General features: G+C 43.8%; 1 protein-coding gene across 9 annotated transcripts in view; it reads right to left on the bottom strand.

Annotated features, from left to right (window-relative positions):
- Positions 1-12,452, bottom strand: part of NRXN1 (neurexin 1) — a 1,679,151-nt gene that overhangs the window by 1,460,629 nt on the left and 206,070 nt on the right. The gene's annotated exons all lie outside the window — the stretch shown is intronic.

Below are 12,452 nucleotides of genomic sequence, written 5' to 3'. Positions count from 1 at the left end.
GTTCACATCACTGACTGAGGCCAACCAGTAGTGGTTATGTGTGTGTAGACAGTACACCACCCTCCTGGTCCAGTGAGGACTAGAAGCAGAGGAGGAGGGAGCTCAGCACAGAAACTAGAGGGCCAGTGACAGGATGTTTTTTTAATTAATTTTTTAGGTCCCTGCACCCTGCCTAGTCATATCAATCAAAAAGGGTTCCCAGTGTCTCAGATAACCTTTACAATCAAGAATAGAGAAAGAGGAATTATTGATTACGGTACTTCAAACTTGATGTAGGTAGATTGTTCTGTGTAAGTGCACACCTATAGGATATGAACTGGATAATTTTAATTTTTGTCTAGAAGTTTGTGTAATGTACATTGCTAAACAATAATGGCAAATAACCTTTGGCTATTCTTTTTTAGTCTATATAAGTTATTTCAAGTTAGGATAATGCCTAGAAAGACTACCCTCTGCATGCTAGAACTGTTAGGGACCTAAGATTGTGAGAACCATTCGGGACAGTCTGATGCTAACATCTGTAAAGCCCTGCAGAATATAGTAGTGCTATATCCGTGAGTATAATTAATAAATAAGCTAAAAAATTCCACAAAAGTACCACTTCCTGTCTGCAGGAATGGCTTATGATACCTGAAACACATCACCAGCCATAAATTACATTTAAATGAAGTGGAATCCTTTCAGTGTTATATAACTTATAAATGTCACAAGTCTGAGACTTAGAGAGTTAACGGCAGTGGATGATTTATGGATAATGAAAAAACAAGCCTTAGAAAATATTGTACTTGAAGAGTAAACAGCAGAATTGCAACAACAAAAAAACACAGGATACAGTGTAGGGAGAAACCTATATTGCATGTAATTTACTTTGGTAGCTTAGAAATGCTTTAATTTTGATATATTCTATTGGGTAAACATAGAATCAGTGCACAGATGGCAGTGACAGTGATCAGAGGGGTGGATAACAGTGCATCCACAGTATTAAAATGAAAAATGAACAAAGACAAAACAGGAGGAAGAATATTCTTGTAAATATTAACTCTCCCTACTGTTTAAAAGAACATTCTATAGTTACTTTATGTCTAGTTATACCAAAGCCTCATCTACTGCACATGGCTCATTTATAGTTCTGTAGACTGTCTATGGGGCCTTATTGTACCTCTGTATGCCTCGTGTATTGACTAGAAGGGCTGTAGGGCATTCTTAGGATCAATCAGAACTTATGGTCTTGGTTGGTAGGAAGTAGTAGATTGTGGCAAGAAGGATTGGAAATAAATTGGCAACACTTGGCATCATTTTAGAAAATGTAAACTTGGGGATGGTCTGGGAAACTGAGTCAGAAAGAAAGAACACTAATACAACTTATATTGCTGTACTACTAGAAGGAGATATATTTTGCACAACCAGGTAAGTTAACAATCTTAGCTACATTTAAGATTCCTTTCAAACTGCATATATATATATATATATATATACATTTATAAATCTAGCATTCTTCAAATACATGGTTGTAGCTACAGTATAGCAGGTGCAGAGGTAGCTGTTTCATCCAGGCACAGGTGACTCAAGTGTACCATATTTCTATGCCTATTTTAGATGGTTTGGCCAGGAATCTAGTGTGTATGAGCCTTCTTGACTCACCCCCAATGAATGATAGAGATAAGGATCAATGTCGTTTAATAATTTGCAGCACTCGCCAGTGTAGAAAATAAAGATGGTGGCTTATTCACAAATCAGCATGTCTTTCTCAAGCAGAGAAAGACCGGAAACGGTCAAAACGTCGCTTCAACCATGCTGATTTGTGAATAAACCACCATCTTTATTTTCTACACTGGCGAGTGCTGCGGATTATTAAACTACATTTAGACGTTGGGACCTCTGGCCAGGATCCCCACCTGCGTGCACCACCACCTTTAAAGGTATCTTTAATGAGTTACCCAAATTGGGATCAGTAGTGCTGCCAAAACCCTATTTTGTATACCGGAGATAAGGATCAGGCACATTGTACTTTAACTGCCCGGTACTTTTGTACTCAGGAGAGAAGCTGTCTGGCAGCATCTTTTTTCCCTCTCCCCATTTAGGATGCTTGAGCTGAGCATGTATGTACTGGATAATCGGGAAAGGTAGCTCATGTGTAGTCAAGCTTAAGAGGGCTCAAAATCCCCTCTGCCATATAAGACAACAGATGACTAATATTAGGTGTTGGACCCTGATAGAGATTTTGTAGAGGGGTTTCAAATTACTCTTATAAAGGGTTCATTTAGTTAAAAAACAAAACAATAAAAATTAAATAAATTTATAGCGGTTCTCTGGAATTTTGATATTGATGGCCTATCTTCAGGAAAGGTCATCAATATCAAGTTGGAGATATTCTCACTCCCAGCACCCCCACCTATCAGCTGTATGAAGGGACCACAGCACTACATGAGCGCTTAGGTCTCCTCCTAGGCCATGTGACGTCATGTTCATGGATAAAATGGCCGTGGCACAGCTCAGCCCCATTCAAATAGATGGGGCTGAGCTACAATACCAAGCACACCCACTATCCAATGGACTGTACTGCGCTTGGTAAGCTGTGAGGAGGTAATGGTGCTCACGGTAAGTGCTCTGGCTTTTTTAAACAGCTGATCAGACCCCCCCCCCCCCTCCCCTTAATCTCATAATGATGACCTATCCTGAGGCTAGGCCATCAATATGAAAATCCCAAAGAACCCCTCTAAATGCAATTTTGTGATAAAAAAACAGTGCACCCTAATATCTAATATACTGTAAAATGCTACACTGTACAATGAAGGATAAGAATTCCTCACAGCTGCTTTCTAAGTCTAGTCTATTTTTATAATATCTCCATAAAGTCGTTTCAACAACTCCTATAGAGCTGTTTAATTAGTGTGTAAATAATGAATATAGTCCCATGAAGATGACATGAATAATGTATATCTAGAATTTCTATCTATCTGCTCAAATTATTCTGCCAGTTTGGTCACTCGACGTTCTCTTACTGAAAAACTGCGGCTTAACTTGAACAGTAAAATAATTACTTTCATTCTATAATGATACTATAATTATTCTTTTTTTTTCCTCCCCTCGTTAACTTGTTATACTGAAATGTTCATGGTGAATGGGCAAGGATGCCAGTATAACATAGAGCCAGCTTGCTGCACATATGGCTGTACAGAGACACTCCTGTAGAGAGTGTCTCCTAAATTTTATAGGCCTTCTACATTTTATAGGCCTTCTAGTACTGTATCTAAGTAAGATGTGGTCATAATGTACTTACCAAGTTAGCTAACCCAAAGCCTGAGTTCATATGGTAATATCTAAACCATGGCAGTGTGTAATATTGAGGCTCTCAAGGCAAAATTTGTATAAATAAAACAATTGGAAGAATACTGATTAAAACATTAAATATACCCATAACAAGATGCTGTACATAAAATACATGACCAGAGTCATAGAAAATAAAAAAGGAATTTGTAATAAAGATACAAAGTGTATAATACATTTTATTACTTTCAGTAGATACTGCAACTGTGGTATACCATACTAGATGGAACATATAATCGATGGATACAGAATGGTGGTCTATAAAGTTTCGCTCTAGATATAGTTGATGAACTGGAAGCCAATAATAAACCTGAACCCTTGGTTGATTGAATTTCACTCCAAGATGATTGACTGATATATTTAAATAGATTAGTCAAAGTATAACAAGGCTCCATAGTAATTACTCACAGGCTTTGCCGGTGCGGCTATGAGTAGAGATGAGCAAAGTTTTGTAAAATTTGACTCGGCTGCTTTGCCGAATTTTACAAAATAAAACAGCTTTGTGACGAAATACTTCATCATGAAGCGCATTACTTTGTAAATAGTGGTTGCAATGACAGGGGGCGGCGATTGCACTGCCCAGCGTAATTGTACCCCTCATATGCCGCTTTCATAGCTGATCCTGGCATCTGATTTCTAAAAAAAAAAATAATAATAATACTTACCTGATCTATTTGCTCCCTATGGGCCGGAGATAACGTTACCGCGCACGGGATTTTGGCCGAGATCTTGAAGCAAGATGGCGGCTGGCCCGTTGCGAGCAAATGGATCAGGCAAGTATATATATATATTTTTTTACACTATTTCAGGTTAAATTGGTTTGCTACCTCGAAGCACTAGGAAATTTGTGGACTTCGATTCGCTCATCACTAGCTATTATTCTGCGCCTTCTGTCTGGTGCAACTGTGCATGCGCACTTCCGCAACTCACTAGATCTTTGCTACTGATGAAGGAGACTGTGTCCCTGAAACGCCTTTAGCTATTGAATTGCCATTCCTTGACTATATTTTGGCTTCTCAGGGTATGTCTACAGTGTCTCTATCCAAGGCAACAGAGATATGCTGTTTATTTTCATTTTGCAGTAAATATACTGTGGTTTATATTAAAGTCTCCAGTTCCATTCAGCCCAGGCATTTGTGGAACTATGCAGCCCAGCAAGCCTACACTCACAGTTCCAGCACCTCTTTTTGCTGAGTCCTCAACATGGCGCTCGCAAGCTATCTGGTGAGTTGCGGAAGCACACATGCGCAGTTGCACCAGAGACATGCCGTGGACTCGTAGCCACACCAGTAAAGTCTGTGAGTAACTACTGTGGAGCACTATCATACTTTGACTAATCTATTTAAATATATCAGCCTTTCTAGTTAACAATCAATCACCTTGGAATGTTATTCAAGCTACTAGCGGCATATTATTATGTAAATTATTATATTATTATCAATAGGCTTGAGCGAATCGAGCTTCAGATCATAATTCTGAAGTTAATTCATTCAGAAACTTCATTTTTAATGCTATTTCTGTACAACATTAAAACATATTGTCTCCGTGGAGCCAAACTTTGTCTTGGCCGAAGTCGCGCGAGACTTCGGTGAATAACTACGGTATTCCTATCTGCACATTAAAAACATTTTAAACTAGGAAACCTAAGTCGGGTTTGGTAACGAGCCAAGATGAAGTTTGGCTCCACAGAGCCAATACATTTTAATGCTGTACAGAAACAGCATTAAAAACAAAGTTTTTTTACAAATCGACTTCGGATCTGTGATCCGAAGCTTAATTCGCTCAAGCCTAATTATCAACTTTATTATTGACTTCCAGTTTATTGACCATACTGTATGCGCAGTGAAACTATATAGACCACTATTCGATTTGGGTGCACTGTACACTTTGGGGGACATTTATGACATTAAAAGTGGTGTAAAGGTGTTGCAAGTCTTGGCGCACGGCTTATGAGCAGAAAAGCTTGTAACTTTTCCTCTATTCACGCCACTTTTCTGAAGTGGGGAGAAAAGGTGGTGTGGGTGGTGAAGTGGGCACACTGGCAGCCATAGCTCATTCATAATTTTCCACATTGCATTTTGGGCATGAAAAATGGCTAAAATGTATGCCAGCAAGACAGCTGGTGTGGAGTTGTGTGTCGCATGGTTTACATAACTCCTCGTCTCTTTGGTGCTTCCTCCAGCAGCGCAGAGTGACTTGAGATCTCAGTGGAAAAAGCTGGTCATCTACCTACTTACTTGCCTGTGTGGATTGCAGTATGTGGGCAAGACGAAGCGTGAGCAACGGTGGAGAATGGGTGAACATCTTTTGGACATTAGGAATAATCGTGATACACCAATCGCATGCCATGTGTGTGATCAGCATGGAGGGGATACCAATGTACTCATGGTCCAAGGGATTGAACATGTCAAAAGACCAATTCGCGGCAGGGACATTGACACGATGTTACTCCGTAAAGAAACGCAGTGGATCTTTAAACTACGTACAGTCTACCCCAATGGACTTAATCAGGCAATTTCATATGCATGTTTTATCTGAATGTGGCTACTCAGTATTGCATACCTAGTATGACCCTGTGGTATGTGTAGTTATATTAGATATTGTAGAACTACACACAGTAGCACTGTGTTCAGGTTTATTATTGGCTTCCAGTTCATCAACTATATCTAGAGCGAAACTTTATAGACCACCATTCTGTATACATCGATTATATGTTCCATCTAGTATGGTATACCACAGTTGCAGTATCTACTGAAAGTAATAAAATGTATTATACACTTTGTATCTTTATTACAAATTCCTTTTTTATTTTCTATGACTCTGGTCATGTATTTTATGTACAGCATCTTGTTATGGGTATATTTAATGTTTTAATCAGTATTCCTCCAATTGTTTTATTTATACAAATTTTGCCTTGAGAGCCTCAATATTACACACTGCCATGGTTTAGATATTACCATATGAACTCAGGCTTTGGGTTAGCTAACTTGGTAAGGACCCATGACACATCCATCAGGTGGGACAGGACAGCCAATTGAGACGTTTCAGGACATGAACACCCCCCCAACCCTATAACAGAACCCGATTTGGCAGCCATTTTACATTATGTGTTTTGCCAGTGTAGGGAGAGGTTGCATTTTGGAGCAGGGACAGTTAGGGACACCAAACTGTAGCTAATAGGGCCACAAAAGTCCTTTTAAGGACTGGTATAGGTGTGCTATTGATAGGGGTGATATAGAGGGGTGTGATATACTTTTAATATACTTTCTAACATAGATAGTATATTATAGTGTATTTGTATTATGCAGCAGTTGTGTGCGGTTCTGCTTCGATACCGCAGCTAGATAGAGGGACAAACGCTATTGCAGTAACTAATTGCAACGGGTGTGATATACCTGTTGCCCCCAAAAAACAGCTTGAGGGCTGTGAGATACCTTCTTTCACAAAATACTAATTGAGGGGTGCTATTGCTATATACCTTCTTCCACTAAATACTGATTGAGGGCTGCGATACACATGCTTCTACAAAATACTGATTGAGGGGTGCCATATACCTGTTTCCACCAAATACTGATTGAGGGGTGCTATATACCTGTTTCCGCCAAATACTGATTGAGGGGTGTTGTATAACTGTTTCTGCCAAATACTGATTGAGGGGTGCCATATTCCTTCTTCCACAAAATACTGATTGAGGGGTGCTATTGCTATATACCTTCTTCCGCCAAATACTGATTGAGGGGTAACATGTACCTTCTTCCACAAAATACTGATTGAGGGGTGCTATTGCTATATACCTTTTTCCACCAAATACTGATTGAGGGCTGCGATATACCTTCCTCCACAAATACTGCTCTTCTCTACGGACTTAGGCAGAGGGTAATTTAGAAAATGACTGGCAGAGAGAGAGGAAGACCATTCCGAAGGGATGGTAGGGGTCGGGCAGGTGCACCAGGCCGGAGCCTAAGTGGAAAGTTGGAGAAGGTGCGTGTGATAACTTCGAAGGGCGCACCAGAGTTGGTTGAGTGGCTCACTCAGCCTTCCGCTTCTGAACCCTCCTCATCCTCTATATCTGCACCATCCTCACTCTCTGCTGTGTTCACCCCCAATGACACCACCACCATCACCACCACCACTGTAGCCCCTCCACTCAAATCAGAGGAATTATTTTCCCATCCATTACAAGACCTTACCGATGCACAGTCATTCTTGGCATCGGATCAGGAAGAGGAGGTAGCAACGGCCGCCACCCAGCGGTCTGACGACAGTAACCAGATCAGCCCAAGGAGGGTGGTCCCCGCTGTTGCTGCCTTCTCCGAGATCTCTAATGTCAGTGGTGGTGAAGGTGACGTTGATGACATGTCGATGGACGTCACGTGGGTGCCCACAAGAGAGGAAGAGGAGGTGAGTTCAGAGGGAGAGACAGAGCAGTAGATAGGGAGGAAAAGGAGGAGAAGCAGGCAGATCTCGCAGTGCAAAGGAGGCAAAAAGCAGACTGCAAATGTATCTGGAGCGAGCCATCCACCATGCATGGTAACATCTTGCGCTCCCAAGTAGTGATGGACGGACATCTGCTGGGACGGCTCACGAACGCGATCGCGCGAACACAATCAAATGTTCGCCAACCACAAGTTTGCGGTGGGTCCCATTCATTTTAATGGCAGGCGAAACTGAAAAACCTTTAGCTTATATTTGCAGCCAAGAAATAATTACTAGAAGTGCACAAACAGTCCCACAACATGGACAGTGACATACCAGATGTATTATTCGGAAGTGCGGATCCGCAAATGCGGATGTGGACAGCACATTCCGGCCCCATTGAAAATGAATGGGTCTACACCCGTTCCGCAAAATTGTGGAACGGATGTGGACCCATTTTGCGGATGTGTGAATGGAAAAGATATCCCTCAAAATAAAAATAAATTAAATTATTAAAGTTAAGCAAAAAGCATAGATATGGTAGGCAAGTGCTCGGAGGCACTAAATCAGGTGCTCGGCGGCACCAAATCAGAAACCATATGTCCTACCACAATCCGGGGGGTTCCAGTGCACATCCATGAATCCCGGAGGGAAAGCAAAAAACATCTATCTCTGGGCTAGATGATGTGGTATTGAAGGACAGGGTGGGCAAAGAACTGTCCCTGATATTGCCCTACAGGGGGGTGCTATTCTGGCCCTGATAGCCTAACCACAGACCACCCGCCCTGATAAGAGCGACCCCGTCCGGAACCTTACCCTATATAAAAATGGCCCTAGTAAGCCCATAGCCCCTAGGCCCCTGACTTCCAGGTTATCACTATATAGATCTATGTGTTTTTGACTCATTATAAAAGTATATTCTAAGTATTTCGCACCCCTCTGTATATCACACCTATCGATAGCACACCTATACCAGTCCTTAAAACGACTTTTGTGGCCCTATTAGCTAGCGTTTGGTGTCCCTAACAGCCTATCCCTGCTCCACACAGCAACCTCTCCCTACACTGGGAAAACACTGAATGTAAAATGGCGGTCAGATCATGATTATTTATAAGGTAGGAGGTATGTCCATGTGCTGAAACATCTCAATTGGCTGTCCTGTACCACCTGATGGATGTGTCATGGGTCAAAGTTTTTCACAATGTAAAAGAATATGGCTGGCACGAATATCTCCATATGTTCGCATGTTCGGCGAATTGCGAACACACAAAGTTCGTCGCGAAACGACCGCCGTGCGAACCGCAAGGCCATCTCTACTCCCAGGACGCCGGCACATGGCTCCGCAGTGTGGACTTTATTTAACGTGTCAGCTGCTGATAATAGTGTTGCCATCTGCAGCCTGTGCTGTCAACGCATAAGTCGCGGTAAGCCCAATACTTACCTAGGGACGACAGCCTTAAAAAGGCACCTGGCCTACGATCACCGAGCGCAGTGGGAGCAATACCGTCACAACCCACAAAGCCACAATCCCGGCCCTCCACGTCCTGCCTCTTCTTCTCCTCTCTCCTCCCATTTATCCTCCACTACACCTTCCACCGTGCTGTCGTCGCGTTCATCTTGCACAAGGCAGGCTTCCGTGGCCCAAATGTTCAAGCATAAAAAAATTATGACGCCGGATAATCCTTTTGCCCAATGGCTGACCGATGGCTTGTCGGAACTGCTAGCCCGCCAACTACTGCCATATAAATTGGTGGACTCTGAGGCCTTTAGAAAATTTGTGGCCATTGGCACACCGCAATGGAAGGTCCCTGGAAGGAAATATTTCTCCCAGAAGGGCATCCCTGAACTATATGGCCACGTTTAGCGGCAAGTTAATATATCTCTGCCACACAGTGTCGGATCACAGACATGTGGTCTAGCAAACACGGGCAGGGAAGGTACATAACTTTTACTGCCCACTGGGTGAACCTTCCGACTGCCGTCAAGCATGTAACCCGTGGCACTCTTGTGGATTTGGTGTTACCGCCACGGATTGCATGCAGGCCTGCCCCTTTTTCTCCTCCTCCTACTCCATCCTCCGTCTCCACCTCGGCTGACTCCTCCTTTTCCACTACTACCGCCTCTTCCGCTGCACCCCCCAAGCTCCCCAGAACCTATTCGACGTGCCAGGTGAGACGTTGCCATGCTGTGCTGCTGCTGTTGTGACTGGAAGCCAAGAGCCACACCAGTCCTGCACTCCTTTTAGCTCTGCGGTCACAGACCGATCAATGCTAACCCCGCTCAATTTGACAGTTGGTAAAATGATGTGCGACAATGGTGCCAATATGCTGAGCGTGCTGAAACAGGGCAAAATGACACACATGCCGTGCATGGCACACGTCCTTAACTTAGTTGTGCAGCGATTCGTTGCGAAATACCCCGGGTCCAGGACGCCTTGCGGCAGGCCAGGAAAATCTCTGGCCATTTTAAAAGATCTTACACGGCCATGGCTCCCCTTGCTGATGTTCAGCGGCGAAACCACTTGCCCATCAGACGTCTGATTTGTGACTGCCCAACACGCTGAAACTCCACTTTGTATATGCTTCATAGGCTGCTCCAGCAGAAACGTGCCGTTAACGACTATGTACCTGTACGAATTCTATGGCAGGACAGGTTCTGGGGAGCTTGTTTTTTTTTTTTAACTGCGCCAGTGGCTGCTCATGCGTGATGCATGCAGACTTCTGAGGCCATTTGATGAGATCACCAAACTGATCAGTCGCAGCCAGGGCACCATCATTGACATCGTACCTTACGCCTTCTTTCTGGAGCGTGCATTGCGTCGTGTCATTGATCAAGCCATTGAGGAGCAGGAGCTGGAAGATGAGGAAGTCGTAATGCTGAATTGAATTCCCAGGGGGGCTACTCCATCTGAGACAAGTCAGCAGGAGTCTGAAGAGGAGTCAGAGGAGGATGGTGGCTAGGGGGAGGAGAAGGAGGAGCAAGAAGAGCAGGCTTTGAGGGGGACTTTAAACTTTTCGGGGATCCCTGGTGTTGTCTGCGGATGGGGGGAGAAGACCGAGGACGACATTCTCCTTGGTGATGAGCAGGAACCGGGGCACTCCACCGCTTCCAATTTAGTGCAAATGGGGGCCTTCATGCTCCAGTGTTTGAAGAGGGACCCCCGTATAAAAAGCATAAAGGGCAAGGACCAGTTCTGGGTGGCAATGTACTTTGGCCCCCCGGTACAAACACAAAATGGCGGACATGTTACCAGCATCACAGAGGGCTGGCAGAATGCAGCATTTCCAGGCCTTGCTGCGAGAGATGCTGCATTCTGCTGTTGCGGGCGCTGGCAGAGGAATTTCCACCCACAGCGAAACAGGTGTGGGTACCAATCCTACCGCGCCTGCAAGAAGAGGGAGGCTTGAAGATGTGTTGGTCACTTCGGATATGAGATCATTCTTTTAACCAACCCATTGACAGCCGCCCTCCGGATCCAGCCTCAGGGAATGCCTAGACCAACAGGTGTCCAACTACAACTAATGTACCTCCAGCCACAGAATCCAAAGTTCTTTGCTGTCAGGTGAATGCCTATTGCCTAATTTTTGGGGCCTATACTGGCCAACAGTTACATTTTTATCCTGTGACCGCCTAATGTACCTACAGCCACAGAATCCAAAGTTCTGTGCTGTCAGGTGAATGCCTATGTGCTAATTTTTGGGGCCTATACTGGCCAACAGTTACATTTTTATACTGTAATCGCCTAATGTACCTCCAGCCACAGAATCTAAAGTTCTTTGCTGTCAGGTGAATGCATATTGCAAAATTTTTGGGGCCTACACTGGCCGACAGTTACATTTTTATCCTGCGACTGCCTAATGTACCTGCAGCCACAGAATCCAAAGTTCTTTGCTGTCAGGTGAATGCCTATTGCTTAATTTTTGGGGCCTATACTGGCCGACAGTTACATTTTTATCCTGGGACTGCCTAATGTACCTCCAGCCACAGAATCCAAAGTTCTTTGCTGTCAGGTGAATGCCTATTGGCAAATTTTTGGGGCCTGTACTGGCCGACAGTAATTTTTTTTTATCTCTAGCCACATAATCACACCCCTGTCTCACTCCTCTGCCTCTTATTATAGTGGCGTATGAACCGCATTCACCATAAGGACCTTCAAATTTCACAGGGTTATGTGACTGACTATGCCCCCCTAATGTGCCCCTCATTCCGTACTGTGCCCCCTCATACCCTGCATTGTGACCTCTTACCACACCCTGTGCAGTGCCACTAGTCAGTCCCTGTACTGTGCCCTCTTATACCCTTCTATCCGGTCTCGGTATGGTGGTGCTATCCGGTCACTATGTTATGGTAGTTGTATCCAATAACTGGATGGCCATAACTGTATCCCTTTCCCTGCCCACACCATCCTTTTTTAGACCTGGCATGAGTGGGAAAAATACGCAGACTGCGGTGCTAAGGACCTTTGCGCCACGATCTGTGTCAGAAATACGCCTAACATAGACGTATTTCTATATAATAAATGACCACCTAATTGTATTATTATTCGGGGGTAGGGCTAATATCTTTAAATTAAATAGATTCTAGTGTATTATACTGTGCCCTGTAATTCCCAGTAAAAAAATGATCCTTGGGAAACACAGTCCTCATCCCTGATCACCTGGACCAGGTAGCGCTCTGTCAGTACATGGTGGCCTCCCCTATCCGCCACG

The sequence above is a fragment of the Bufo bufo genome, chromosome 4, assembly GCF_905171765.1.
Source record: "Bufo bufo chromosome 4, aBufBuf1.1, whole genome shotgun sequence".
NCBI classification, from domain to species: Eukaryota; Metazoa; Chordata; class Amphibia; order Anura; family Bufonidae; genus Bufo; species Bufo bufo.
Note: the sequence above shows the minus strand (reverse complement) of the source record. Positions and strands in the feature narration are given on the sequence as shown.